Source organism: Leptopilina heterotoma, unplaced genomic scaffold (genome assembly GCF_015476425.1).
Source record: "Leptopilina heterotoma isolate Lh14 unplaced genomic scaffold, ASM1547642v1 Lhet_135, whole genome shotgun sequence".
NCBI classification, from domain to species: Eukaryota; Metazoa; Arthropoda; class Insecta; order Hymenoptera; family Figitidae; genus Leptopilina; species Leptopilina heterotoma.
Window position 1 is genome coordinate 712,656 of NW_025110854.1, and position 16,268 is coordinate 728,923.

General features: G+C 21.9%; 1 protein-coding gene across 2 annotated transcripts in view; it reads right to left on the bottom strand.

Moving 5' to 3' along the window:
* LOC122497615 (glycogen synthase kinase-3 beta) overlaps nt 1-16,268 on the bottom strand; it is a 71,240-nt gene that overhangs the window by 18,665 nt on the left and 36,307 nt on the right. The window lies entirely within an intron of this gene.

Genomic DNA, 16,268 nt, shown 5'->3' on the forward strand with positions numbered 1-16,268 from the left:
AAAAAAAAATGATTCAAATAATCGATTGCTTTTTTATTATCGAACAAATATTTATTTAAAGCAAATAATTTTTATTTAAATTACTTAAATTTATAAATTAATTAATTGGCTTAAAATAGTCAGGAACTTTTAAAAATAGTTAAATGAAAAAAAATTTTTTGTTCATTTGAACGTTTACAATTTTAGAGAAATGTCTTGAATAAAAATTGTTTGATGCAAAAAAACATTTATTTGATAATAGACAAGTAATCGGTTATTTGAATCAAATATACATTTTTTTCAGTGCAATAATAAAAATCTTTCGTTTAATTAAAAATTTTAAACGTTTAAAACATTGGAACATGAGAAAAATATAGAATTTACAAAAATTGTTACAATTTTTTCTGGACAGGAAAAAACGTAAACTTCTAAATAAATAATAATATTTAAAAAAAAGAAAAAATTTTAAATTAGAAAACAGTGATTTTTGAAAAATTTTGAACGTTCCAATAAAAGAAATATGTTTAAAAATTGTCGACTGTAATAAAAATAAAAAATGAAAATTGTAATCATTTTAAATTTTAAATTTAATTTATTTTTTACACTGAGAAAACAATAGGGTAAGTGCGGGTATAGTCGGACAGTACTAGTAGTCGGACACTTTCATGTTTTTTGGCAAATAAATAATAATGCATTGTGATATTTACTTAAAAAAATATACTGGACGAATGTGTAAAGTTTATATTTTATGAAATTAGTGTTATTTTACAAAATAATTAAACAATAAATATTTTATTTAATATTTTAAAAATCGTGGTGTCCGACTATAGATACAACCATTTTCGAGTAGCGCAATGAGTAGCACAAAGTTTTGCTGATAATTAATCATAAATTTTAAAACTTATACGATTTAAATATTATATTAATAACTTCTAGTATGGTTTAATTCCATTTTCCAGCCGATAGCAATTAAAAAATTATCTGTTTTACTTTATAAATCCAAAATATCTGACAGATGTCCGACTATAGAAACAAGGAAAAAAAGTGTCCGACTACTAAAGCATTCGTAATTTTTCATTAAAATGTTTATATTTTATTAAATACTCAAGTATTTGTAACAAATTTACATGATTTTTAATCCTGAAGAACTCATTTAATTGATAATGTGCTTATAAACACAGTAGATATTTGCTATTTCAAGAAAAAAAGCATAATATAAGATCGTATCCTTAAGTGTCCGACTACTAGTGCATTTACCCTATATTTGAATCAAACATAATAATTTTGATGAAATAAAAATTACGTTTAATTCAATTATAAAATATATTTAATTCAAAAATATTTTTCTCAGTGTATGTTTCAGAGAGAAAATAGAATTTACAGAAATTTTTCACTTCCAATTTACAAATTGTTTGTGCTTTATATTCGCCTCTTTATTTAAATTTCTTGATTTAATTTCGATTTCATTTTTTTACTTTGAAATTCACTTATGCGGTTCTGTGTATGTATTTTTGAATTTAAAAGTAAAAATTTACATTTCACCAATTTCAATTTTAAATTTAAAAACTATTTTTACATTTCTACTAACAAAAATATTATAAAAAGAATCCAACATTTTTTTATAATTTTTATAATTTATTAATTAATTCATAATCGTAACTACTGTCAAATAAATATTTGCTCGAAGCAAATAATTTTTAAATGAACAATTTTTATAAACAATTTAAGACTGATATAAATAATCTATTCAAGGTAATAATTTTAATTATTAAAACAATTATTATTCAAATAAAAATTAATTGCAAACAGGTTTTAAAAAAAGGAAATTCAAATGCTTAAAACTCCAATTAACTAAAAAATAATTTTCCTAGTATTAATTAATTTAAAATTAATAATCACATTGCATAAAGTTAATATTTCTTTAGTCCTAATTATGACTTAAATCATTTAATTGCATTTTTCATAAAGTATTTTTACCAAATTTATAAGAGATTATAAATCAGTTTTTACAGAACACTTTAGAATTTCTTGGAAAAATTTTAAACAAAGTTCTCACTGTTTATTTATTAAAATATCACAGCACAAGCACTTTGCACTTTATTACAAAAAAAAAAGAGAATTTCATTGGAAAAATATGCTCTAAATATGAACTTTAGCTCATTTTTTATCAGAAGAACAAAAAAATAGAGAAAAAAGTATGACAAAAGTGTTAAAAAAAATCATTGTAAATAAAAAAGTGACAAATAAAATTCGTTAATTTTAAGAAGAAATTTTTCAGCAATCTTCGGGAAAAAAAAGAATACTTTGTTCATTTTATAAATTTTGTTAACAAGAAAAAAATATTTTCGCATATCTTGGAATAAATCCAAAATAGTTTAAATAAATTTTAAGACTAAAGGCTCTTGACATATATCGTGTTGTAAAATAAAAAATAGAAACACACAAAGGCAAAAATTGCTATTTTATCAAAATCGAAAACAAAATATAAATTCATTTTGTTTGTTTGGTAAATTTAGAAATTAAATCTATTTTTATTGTATAGTAGACATTTCATTAATTGTTTATAACGTCATATAATAAAATAATAAATAATGTAATATATTTACCACAATAATAATTATATAAACTTTATTCTTATAAAATGAAAATGCAAATCACTCTTTTTTTTTATTATTTCATTCCAATTAAATTTTTCTTCAGTTTTCTTATATTTATATTTTATTTTATTTTTATTATAATTTAAATTTTATATATTATTTAAATACATGACGCTTTTTGGTGAAAGGGTCCTTACACGACAAAGAATTATAGGTTATGTTTAGGAAATCTTTCACTTAATTTAAGATTTATTTTTAATTGCCTAAAGTTAAAAACAATGTTTATTAACTAATTGGATATACAAAATAATAAAAATTGTTTTTGACTTCAGGTAATTAAAAATGAATCCTAAATGAGGCAAAAACTTTCTTAAATATAACCTATAATTTTATGTCACGTAAGGTCCCTTTTACAAGTTCCTCAAGTTTTGAGCATTCAAATGAGAGGATATTTTCACTGTTATTATTTATTTAATTCGGTAATCATTATTACTTATTTAATTAATTTTTTTCAAATATTTTGTATGACCTATTTCTCTCCTTCAGTTTTTAATTAGTCAAGATTTCTTAAAATTTAAATAATTTTATCGAATTTTCAACCTGAACATTAATTCATAAATTTTGAGAAAATGCAAAAAAAAAAGAAATTTTCCAATACTTCATTTCGACTACAAACGACAATATTTTGATGTTTTCCCAAGAATGCGTAAATAGATAATAAATATAGTAGGAGGAAAAAAGGTCTCAATAAAGATCAAATACACAAAAATGGAATTATCAAAGTGTTGTGCTTACATAAAAGCAAAACAATGCTCTTTGTTGAATCAACATTTTGTCTGTTGTGCTATATAAAAATTACGCTAAAACCAGTTTCCGAGATATCAAGTCCCAAATACAGGCTTTTGATTATTTTATTAATCGTACACGCAAATTGATTGCAAATCTGTATATTACCTATTATAAAATATAAACAAATATATAAATAAATAAATAAGTGTAAAAAAATGAATAAATTTTACCCCAAGTTTTCAAAGTTCAAATAAACGAATATTTTTTTCCTATTTAAATATTTTCAAAAATTACTAGAATAAAATAAATTCAACTTTTATAGAAAGGAATCAATTTTCTAAATCAGCAAATAATGAAATATTTTCCAATAAAATTCAAAATTTTAAGGAAATATAAAAAATCGTCGATTTCGGTAAAATGAATAAATAAACAAATTTAAAAAAAAAATGAAAACTAATAAGTAAATAAATAAATAAATGAATTAATAATTAACAGTGACACAAAATTTTAAAATATATAACATTCTAAAAAAAAAAATCAAAAAAAAATCGTCGTTCATTTGAACGTTCAAATCTTTAGAGAAATTTAGTAAATAAATATAAACGAATAAATAAGTAAATAATAAAATACGAATTTTTGAAATATAAAAAATTCTTAATATAAAAATCTAAAAAAAGATTAATTTGAACGTCCGATTAGAAAAATTTAATAATTAAATAAATTATTTAATATCTAAGTAAATAAATAATAATGATACGAATTTTCAAAATATAAAATATGAAACAATTAAATTTTTTTTTCATCGTAGGTAAAGTCTCCGTGGGACGCTTCTGGTTCGATTATATATTAGAAATAACAATTTTTTATATTCTCGCCTTTCAGAGAGACACCAGAATACGTTAACAGGTCATTAAGCAAATATCAAGTTCGCCGTATAAAAAGAAACAATTTTCCGCGTGCTCGTGCGGAATTTATTTTCCATGCAATTTTTATTGTGAATATGTTACAACTAAATATATATATATATATATTTATTTATTTATGCAATACACGTTCTCTGTGGCTGATATATGAAACTTTCTTTTTTTAATAAACGCGATCCTGCGATAAAATTCATATATACCTACACCTCCAATCAGTAATGTTTATAAAAACTTTTTCTTTCAGCTATACATTGATTCCAGCTGATCGGCACAAAAATCGATTCCCCGTCACGATAGGTCGACTATATATTTATTATTGGCAAGATATAATTTTATCGCTATTAGATCAATCAAATCGCTATCTGCGGCCTTTGCGATATACAAAAAAAGAGAAAAAAATGAAGACGTAAATTGAATGACGTGCTGAAAAGTTCGTCTGAGAAATATTTCATTTTTCTTTTTTTGGACCAATTGTTACATTTTTTTTTATTGTTGTAATTAATTATTAATTAATTGTGATAAAAAAGAGAAAAGAATTATTGTCTTTTTATAATTCAATTATATTGTACGTTGAAAATAAAATTTCATTTTGATAAAGAATTTTTATCCGCAAAATAATGCTTAAAATAATTTTTACAGTTTATTTATATTTTCTTCAAAGAGATAAACAGACAAAAGAAATATTTTATTTCTTATTATTTTTGTAATATAATTAAATCATCCATAGAACGGAAAATTCAATACTCTTCGTCTTAAGAAAATTTAAGAAAATTTCGATTATATATTTCAAAAATTTTCAATTATAATTGTTTATGAAAATTAAATTACCTTCAAAAAATAGAATTGAGAGATTTTAGAAAACTGATTCTTCAGAAATTGTGAATTCGAATTGTTTAAAACTTTCTGAAATTCAATGATTTCTAAAAATTATAACAATAATTTTTCTACAAATTGAAATATTTTGAATCCAATTTCAGAAAATTTCAATTAATTTAATAAATTTTTCATAAATTTTTTTTTTGGAATTCGAATACTTTTAAGAAAATGAATTAAAGTTTTTCAGAATTTTGAATAAACTTATTTAAAAGTTAAATATTTTTTTAAATATGTATTTTTTTTAGTTATTAATTTTCTCACAGTAATTCAAATCTTTTAGTTTAAAGCGCTTTTGAAATTCAATTAATTTTTAAAAATTGCAACAATTCTTGAACAAATTCAATGATTGGCAATTTAATTTCACCAAATTTTAATTTGCTTATTTTATTTTATAATAAAATTTTTCTAAAAATTCAAGTATTTTTAAAACGGAATTAAAATTTCTTATAATAGTATTATAAATATTATTATTTAAGAAATAAATAATTTTGTAAACTAATATTTAATTATTATTACTAATTTCTTCGCAACAATTTTAAAATTTTTTAAAAATTTTCATTTAAAATTTTTACAATGCTATTATTTCTAAATAATTGCAACTATTTTTTAACTAAATTGTTTTCTAATTTAATTAAGTAATAACTTTAGGAAATTTAATATAGAATTTAATTATTTACAGAAGTAGCGAAAAATTAACGTATTATTGTTTTAAAATTTATTGAGGCCCAAGTGTTTTTTTTTCTCCAAATTTTTTTATTACGTCATGCAATATAATTCGAGTAAAATTTGAATTTCGAAAACAAAGAAATAAATTTCGTAAAAAAGAGGATAAAAATATTGTTTCGCAATAAATATGAATGGCCCCTAGAATAATAATAAATTAAAAAAATTATAAATTTATTTTGTATTAAAAAAATTGTAATGTAGGCTTTTTGTTATTAAAAATAAATAATAATATTTGAAAACTGGAAAATTTTGAAATTTCTCAAAAAAAGAAAAACTGCTCTTGAAATAAATAAATTATTCAAGGCGCATATATAAGGAAAGATTGAAAAGTATATTCGCAAAAAATATATTGCCGATTAAAAGTGCGCGCAGCTGATGATAAAAAGTATAGAGCGAGATCCGCGAATAATATTGGAGCTATTTGAATTTTACATTAACAAGAGGGAGCTATATTTAGAAAGAAAATAAGAAGATAACACAAATTATGCCAGTAGATGAGCGTGTATAGGCGAGACACATAAGACGTAAGCACCTTTTATAGAGATGTAAATATATACGAACAATGTGGTTCAAAAAAAAAAAAAAAAAAGAAAAAAAAAATTGTTAAAACAAACTTGTATCACATTTTCTCCCCTTCTCCCTCTCTCTCTCTCTAACTCAAACAAACATTTTCTTGTTTGTCATTATCGTTATATATGTATTAAATTCGTCACACGTTTTTTTTCTCTCTTTTTTGTTCAAATGAATTATTTATGACAAATAAATGCGATAAATTATTCACAATTCCCATAGGAATAATTTTCAATAAAATCAATTTTTATTTTAAATAAACTGATTTCTTTTTTTTTTAACTTTTACTTTATTTTCCAATTTTTTACATTTTGAAAAAAGTTCTGATTTTAACTTATAGATTATTTTCATTTTTTTATATTCTGGAAAAAATTATTATAACACTATTTAATTACTTCCTGATAGAGGAAGTATTGTAATACCAAAATTTTTCGAGTTCGATTTTTTGACATATCTTTATGTTATTTGACCTCAGGAGTTCAAAAATGACATTTTTAAAAAATGTCATTCCGTGTGTGTGTGTGTGTGGGTGTGTGTGTAAACATCACATTTTCATAAATATCTCGAAATCATGAAGAGATTTTGGGTTGAATTTTTTTTTAAATTGTAGATCTCACCTGCGGACATAAAGTGAGAGTACTTTCTCATATATTAATAAAGTTTAACTAAATTTTTTTTGGATTTTTAATTTTGCAAAAAAACGTTTTTTGCCCATAACTTAAAAAAAATGTTAGGACACCTATAAATGTTTTTCCATAATTTTGTAGAGTTTTTTTAGACGCATCTTTTGAGCTCTAATTGAACATTTTTCGTCCATATTAAGTGGAGTTATTAAACTTTTAAAAATAAAAAATTTTTGAAAATAAGACTTTTTTGGAAATTTTGTTGAAAAACGTAGAAGTAACTTTAAAATTATCGTTATCAACTTGTAGAGCATTAAAAAACGCTTCAATTGACCTATTTTTGAACCTAATTCGATAGTAAATTTCGAAATTATTGGTATTTTAAAAACCAACAATTGTGAAAAGAAAAATGACATTTTCTCAACTTTTTTTTTTGAAAATTTTTATTTAACTATTAAATTATTGTAACTATCTTGTAGGGTATTTAAAAATACATTGATTGACTCAAAATTCAATAACTTTTACCATATTTATAAAAAGTTATTCATATATTTCTATTATTTTTATCTCCATGAGGAAGTAAAGTGTTCATAAAATGAGCACCAAAATTATAAAAAAAAATATACAACTTGGCAGCGGTTTTTCTTTTCATTTTGAAAAAAGTATGGTTTTTTTAACTTTTACATTATTTTAATTTTTTTAAAAATAATTTAAAAAAGTAAACATAATTTAAATACATAACTGAAATACTTTTTCTTTTCCAGTAGAAAAGCCCTCGTCCAAAAAATAAAAAACAAAAATTTCCGAAATTCGTAAAATTGTTTTTTCTATTTTACATAAAAAGACAAAACAGTAATAAATTCGAACGATGAAGAAGAGTTTTCAATTTAAGAAATTGGCGAACTTTTTAAAAGTATATAATCAAATTCACGTGCGGTTAAAACCACGTGTCGGCTCTATGTATATGAATACTTTACATATTCAAGGCTTTTTTAGTTTATCATAAAAGATAATGATCACACGATATTTTAAGAAAACAAGAGAAAAAAAAGAGTTATTTTTATTTTTTCTCTTATCGTCTATTTTCATATATATATATATATATATATGTATACATGTAATATTCAAATGTATCTGACGCAGTTCATCTCGAAAATGAACTCATTGTCCATCAAGAACGAATAAAAATAAAGCGGTACAAAAGTTTATATTTAAAAAAAAGCACTCATCACACGTTTTTTGAAAAAAAGCTTCAAACCTTTTGTTTTTACTATAATTATCATCTCTTACTATATTACCATTATTATTATTATTTTTTTCATTATTCTCATTATTAAATTTTAAATAATTATATTCTAGCAGTTTTTCTAAGAATATCAAATTGAGACAAAAAATGAATCAAAACGTTGCTTCGCGACATTTTTGATTCGTTTTTCGTCTCAATTTGATATCCTTAGAAAAACTGAGTGACTATTATTGTAATATTCCCGGTTTGTTTTCTCATCAATTTATTTGATTTCGAACATAAATAAATCTAAAAATGTCTTCAACAATTTTTATTAGAGTTTTTGTGAATAATTAAATTCTTTTGACGAGTTTCTTTAAATTTTTTAAAAATAATGATTTTTTTAATAATTCTAATTAAAAATTTGCAAAATAATTGAAGTAACAAAGAATTTTTTCAATTTTTTAAAATAATCTTGTCTGTTCATATAATTATAATTGAAAATTCGATTAATTCAATTTTATTAAAATGTATTGATAACTAATTGAATTTCTGCAAAAAATTTTACTATTTATAAAAGTAATTGAATCCTTCAAAAGAATGTTATTATTTTTGAAATAATTTAATTCTTGCGAAGAATTTTATTAAAATTTTTGAAAATAATAAGCAGTAATAATTAATTATGTACTTAAAAATTTAATTTGCTCAAGAAATAAATAAATAAATAGGTATCAATTATTTGAACATTCAGAAATTTAAAATTATAAAAATTAAAGAGAAGTTCAATAATTATAACTATTGAATAATATAACTTTTAGAAGCAAAAAATTCATTTAAAACTTTAAGAGTGACTTTATTATTTTAAAAATAAAATTATAATTTTACGGTGACTAACTTCCCTTGATTATTTTCGAAATAATTTAAATAAAATTCTTAAAAAGAATTTAATTATTTTTAATATAAAGAATTATTTTTAATGTAAAGAAATTAAAAATATTTCAAAAATTTTAAGTGTGTATCCTTTTTTAAATTAACTAATAAAAATTTTAATTATTAATCTTCGCACTAAGAAACATGAATACATTAGAATGTGACTCTTTATAAAATTCAATTATTTATCAATTATTAAATTAAAATACTTTGAAAATTCGATTTGTTAAAAAGTTTTTAATGAAATTCTTTAACAAATTTAATTATTTTCAGTTGAATTTCACAAAATTTCTATTAATTCGATAATTTTTTTAAAAATTTATTTACATATAATATTTGAATCAGTGACTGATTTTTTACTATCAAATTAATTATTTTTAACTATAATTCAAATTTAGAGAACAGTATAAATATTTATAAAAATTGAAATAAAAAGCGATTTTTTAAATATATGTACTTGAGTATAATTAGGGGAATGTAGTCAAGGTTGGCCTACTGTCTAGGTAGGCCACTCGCGTTTTTTTGTCAAGTTCACTAGCGCCACCTACGCGCATTTTTGTCGAAGCTTGTCTTAGTGAAACCTAACTTTTTGTTCAATTACATTTTCGGAAAATCTAAAATTGTGTTTTCTGTGACGTCGGTACAAAAAAAGCTCAAAAAAAGTTTTGTGCATAATGTGAAAAACCATTAATAAAAGATAAAAAACAAATTGAATCGTCAAGGCAAGTATGCAGAAAATTTGTGGGACTCATGGTTGAAAGGAAAACAAAGTAAAAAATCGAATCCCGAAACGTATTTCTTTATGGTTACAACAATTCGGTAATGTTACTTACTGTCAAGGTCGGCCACTATGTGTTTAAAATGCGCAAAGATGAGGACGAGCTACTTCATTTGCAAAAACTGCAATTCTGTATAACTCATAATATAATTGATCATCTTATTAATAGTTTCATTTAATTTTATTAATATTTTAGTGCAAAATTTTTTTTTATTTATATTTATTTTTTTATATTGTTTATTTTTATTATTTTGTTATTTCATTAAGTTACAAACTGTAAACAATAAAGAATCAATTTTCCGTAACTCCAAACATGTTATTTTATTTTTTAACGATTAATGCCCTTTGAATTTTAAACATGGCCGACCTTGACTGTAATGGCCAACCTGGACTACAAATTTTTTTTTTTTTAAATCTTTATAACTTTTTCATTTTTAAACCTGTCAATTTACTTTGTACAGAAAAAATGTTCCTATTAAACAGGACTTTCCAATCATATACTTCAATTGTCCAAATTTATTTTTAAAAAAAAGTTATAAACAAAAGTCAAAAAGGTGGCCGACCTAGACTATGTTCCCCTATAAAATTAATAACATTAAATCTTAGCCTTGTGGTGTAGGTCATGACTTCGTAAATAAGAGACTTGGTTTCGAATCCCGTTGAGGTATGAAGAATATAAAAATTTTTATTTCAATTACTAATTATTTTTCAAGTTTTTATTTATCTCCTACTACATATATTTAGAATATATGTTATATTATTATACCTAATATATTTACTCAAATAAAAATTATTTCATTCAAGTATAAATATTTAATTGACTCAAATAAAAATTATTTGATGCAAATAAATATTTAATTGATAATAAAAAAAATTTTTTTTCAGTGTATAAATAGAATTAAAAAATTTGAATAAAAGAGAAATGTGAAAATATTGCGTTTCCTGCTTTACAACATATATTACAAAATAAAGGGAATTATTGTTAAAAAGGTCTTGCAATATTTTTTTTTCGCATAATATACACACTTGAATGTGGGTCTATTCCTGCGATTAAATTTTTGCGTAGGACTAAGAAAGAACCGTTATCATGTTTCAGGTCATCTCGTGCTAGTGTGATTACGGATTACCCACGCGTTCGCGTGATTAATCCGTGGGCCTGAAATGAAGGATAAAACAGGAATCAAGTTTGTAATCCATGTCTTATAAGCTCCACAAGTTTCACTCACAAATACATATACAATGTATACCTCAACTTTACAAAATCCATGTTAAAAATAAACACAAATATTTAATCACAATCTTAAAATAAATTTATACTTTCATTTTATCAAGTTTTTACTTTCGAAAAAAAGTAAATAAATAATTAGTTTTATGCTCAACAAAAATTTTCCTTTAAGGGCATTTGAACCATGATGACGTCACAGATTTAAAACTAATGCTTTGCACAAACTGTGACGTCATCAAGGTTCAAATCCCCTTAAGGTAAGAACAATTTTTTTATAGCTGAAAATAACAAATTTCAATTTCAATTTATAGCAAAAAATTAAAAAAGATTGTTATATAATTAACAAATTTTTCGTATTAAGGGGATTTGAACCTTGATGACGTCACAGTTTGTGCAAAGCATTAGTTTTAAATCTGTGACGTCATCATGGTTCAAATGCCCTTAAGAGAAATCTTTTTTTACAAAAAAAGTATTATTTTACTTAAGAATAATTGTGTCGCACTCCCAAGATAATATTAAAAAATAATAAAAATAGAATTAAATAAGTTTTCAAAAAAATGTATTGAACTGTCATATAATATTCTTTAAAGAAAAAAATTTTCGCCTTTTAAGCAAATAAAAACGGGAAAATACATATTTTTAATTTGAAAAAAAGTATTTTTCTAGGCTAATTTACACAATTCTGTGGCGCCAGAAAGCAAAGAGTTGTTAATTTTATGCGACCATAATAAGCTCTCTGACAAAAGTTGACCGAGTGATTTGTCGATTTCGAAAAAGCAGAAAGTATTAAATTTAAAAAAAATTATCACGACATATATTATTATATTAAATTAATTACATATAATATTATTATATTCTACTCGAAATTAATTAATTAATAATTAATTATATAATAAATAATTAATAGGAATTAATAACATCTTAATAAGAAGTAATAATTAAAAATTAATATTAACAATTATTACTATGTATTATTATTGCATTATTAAACAATACAATAATAATATATGACTATAATCATAATTTATATCTAATATTTGAACTTTAATAAATGTTGCGAGCATTTTTGCAATGATTCTGATGTAAAATAATTCAATGACAATAATAATTAAAAAAAGAAAAAAATTAATATTATTTCAGTGAGATTTTCCTGACTATACATATTGACATTATGGTTGTTTTTAATCTCTAATATTGATTGACAATGTGATAATTAATATGTACATACATCGAGTATCCATGCATTTGCAAATATATTATATGTTTATATTTCAATTAAAGATGAAAGAAAAAAAAGTATGAAGAAAAATGTTTGAAGATTTGTTGTTAAATAGTCACTAATATTAACTTTTACAAAATTAAAAAATTTGCTTTTATCAATAATATTTTATAGCAGATAATTACAATGAGACAATATTTTATTTATTTTCTGCGTATCAATTGAGGTTTTCAAGACCTTGCACTAAATAAATCCATAGATATTTTTAATTTAAAATTAATATTTACTTTTAACCTTAATGGAATATGTATAAATTCTGAACGTAACAAGTTATAACGAAATATTTTTTCAATAAAAACTTTTTCAAAAATTACTCATTGAATCAAAAAGCAAAATCCTAAATTAAAATAAATTATTTTTTATTACAACTATTATTATTTCAATTAAAGAAGAAAAATAGAAATTGAATAAATTTCGTTTAAAACTTTAGAGGCATGGAAATTTTTAAATAAATTTTGACAATTATTTTATTTCGAGGTGTAATATTGATAGAGTGTGAAAAAAAATAAAAATAAAAATTACCCTTTCCCACAAAAAAAAAGAAATAGAAAAAGGAGAAAAATAATAAATAAAAAATGCATTAACACGTTTGAAAAAAAATGATGAGTTCGTTCACACACAGTTTTAGATTAGGAATATAATAATGAATAACAGACAATGTATACAACAAGTTTTGGTCCAAGAGTCTCTGGCTAACTTCCAGATCTCGCTGAGAGGGAAGAGCACACAGGACATATATCTGTGTATATATAAGAGCAAAGAACCTCAAGGAAGGCTCATGTTAATTAATTAGCGCAAGCGCTCGCAGTCATCCGAAACTCTCGTGCAACGAAAGCGCGGTGACGAGGAAAGATTGCATCCCATAAAGCTCTTATTCGTCTCGTCACATCTTGGGACTGCGATGCTTCTCAATCTTCATCCAATATATATGCGACGCCTTCTCAAGCGAAAAATAACATCTTCACCTTTAGCGCAAATAAGTGGATTAAAACTAAAACTTTCCAAAAACCGCGTCTATTACAACAAAATTGCATAATCTTGTCAGACATCAGAAACTATAGCATTTTCTTCTTCTTTAAACTCAAAATTTTAATTTAAAAAAAAAATTAATTTCTTAATTTTTTTATTCAAGTAGAAATAAAAAAAATGATAAAGTTCATACGGTGACAATTTTAACAAAGAATAAAATTTAGGTATTTTTTCAATAAAAAATTTTGCATAATGGAGGTAATACAATTTTTTTTTACTATTAATGGTATATAACATTTTTTTATGATATAATATGAAATATAATTTATAAAAATAATAACAAAATTGCCACAAAAATTTAATTTTGTTTGTCCCTGATTTATAGACAAAATATCGACTTCTTCCCTGACTCTAAAGAATATTCTGATTCACTTCAAAAATTATATTAGATACTAAAAAAAAATGTTCTATTACATTCATTTACGAATTTCTTTAAATCTAAAATTATACAAAAATAAATGTCTGACTAAAAATATTTTTTTTACTAATTTTTAAAACTCGAAAGAGATATAATTCTCGCTTGATTATTACTCAGGTTTGCCACAATTATTTTCAAACATTTTTCTCAATTCAATAACATTTAATTTAATATTTACTATTTTATTCAAATTTCTCAAAAAATTCAATTATTTAAAAAAGTTTTAAATAAAATTCTACGCAAACAATTAATTATTTCCATAAAATAATAAAAATTTCACAGGAATTCAATTATTTACAAATTATTTTTATAAATTTCTTCCCAATAATTCAAATACTTTCATAAATAATATCATTTTTGCAGAGATTCGACTAAAATTCTTTTTAGGAATTCAATTATTTTTTATTATTAGTTTATATTGAAAATAATTGAAATTAGAAAATTTTTTGAAAATAATTGAAATTAGGACAAGAATTTTTTTGACATTTATGAAAATAATTGAATTTTGGAGAAGAATTTTGTTATTTATAAAGATAATTAGGATTTTTACGAGAATCTTTCTGAAATTTTGAACATAGTTGAATTTTATTTTTTATTGAAAATAATTGAATTTCTGCAATTATTTGTAATTTCTCCAAAATTTAACTTTTTAGTGTTTTCAACAAAAATTTAAATTAGAAAATTTTTAAATTCTATTATTTTTAAAATTGCTAATTTTATTTAAAAAGGGCAGCAAGAAGTTAGCCGCGCACTTTAGCGCGCGAATTGTTGCTAGTTTCAATTATTTTCAAAACAATTTTAATCGAATTTATCGAAAAATGTAATTACATATTCTCAAAAATTTTATTAAAATTCGTCAAAAAAATTCAATTGTTTAATCATTTCTTGATAAAATTCTTTATAAGAATTCAATTTTAAGAAACATTCAATTATTCAATAAATAATTTACTTTTATATTGGAATAATTGAAATTTCGTAAAATTGAATATTGTAAACAAATGAATTTGAAAATTGTCAATTAACTTTTTCGAAAATTATTAAAAATAATTAATTTAAAGAAGAATTTTAGTTAAAAATTCCTGAAATATTAAAATTTTTCACTGTGATCCAATTATTTATAAAAATGTTTATAAAATTCTTCGCATAAATTCAATTATATATACTTTTACAAATAATAAAAATTTTCACTGGGATTCAATCATATGTAAAATGCTAATAAAATTCTTTCCAAGAAATTAATTATTTTTATAAATATTAAAATTTTTCTCAGGAATTCAATTATTTTCATAAATAATACAATTTTTTTTAGGAATTCAATTATTTTTATATGAATAATAAAATTCATCGCAGAATTTTAATTATTTTTAATGCAATTTTAAATAAATTCTTCGAAAAATGCAATTATTCTTAAAAATTTTATTAATATTCTTCGAAAGAATTTAATTTTATAAAACGTTGAATTATTCAATAGATAATTTATTTTTGTATTTGAATAATTGAATTGTCGTACAATTTTCTGATAAAAATTCATTTAAAACTGAATTTCAGTTAAGATAATAATTGAATATTGTCAGTATTACACAATTAATTTTTAGGAATAATTGAATTTTGAAAAGGTTTCATATTAAAGTCTTTGAAAATTTGAATTTTTCATACTTTTAACTATAACAATTCTGTAGAATTAATTTTTTTGAAAAAGTTTAATTGAATTTTTTGTTAATATTATTTCAAGTATTTTCTAATACATATTTAATTAAAGAATTTCCGAATAACTGGAATTTCAATAAAAATAAATTTGTAGGTATGTACTAAAATTGTAATTATTTAGATTTGAAAATTCTCTAAGAACTTTGTTAAAAATTATTTTATATAATTGATTTAAAGAAGAGTTTTAGTTGAGAATTCTAGAAATTAATAATTGAATTGAAATGATGAAGAGCATTTTGAAGGAGTTACAGTAAAAATATTCTTATAATATAAAATAATGATTTTATCACTAAGCCATCCTTAATTATTATAAAACGTGAAGAAATCGAGGTATCTTCATGTTTTATTTTTATGAAAAAATTTAATTTTAGTTTTAAGTAAAATTTACTTTTATTTGACTCGAACTGGTTATATTTTTGTCAATAAAATTGGTCCGTAATTTTTCAGTTTTCGTCCGTAAAGTCCGTATTTTTTAATACTTTCACTGATTGGAGCCCTGAATTATATTTTTAAAATTGTATTAAAGGTTAAAAATATTAAGCACTTTGCTATAAGATTTTAGTTTTTTTGCATTTAAACATACGGATTCGTCGA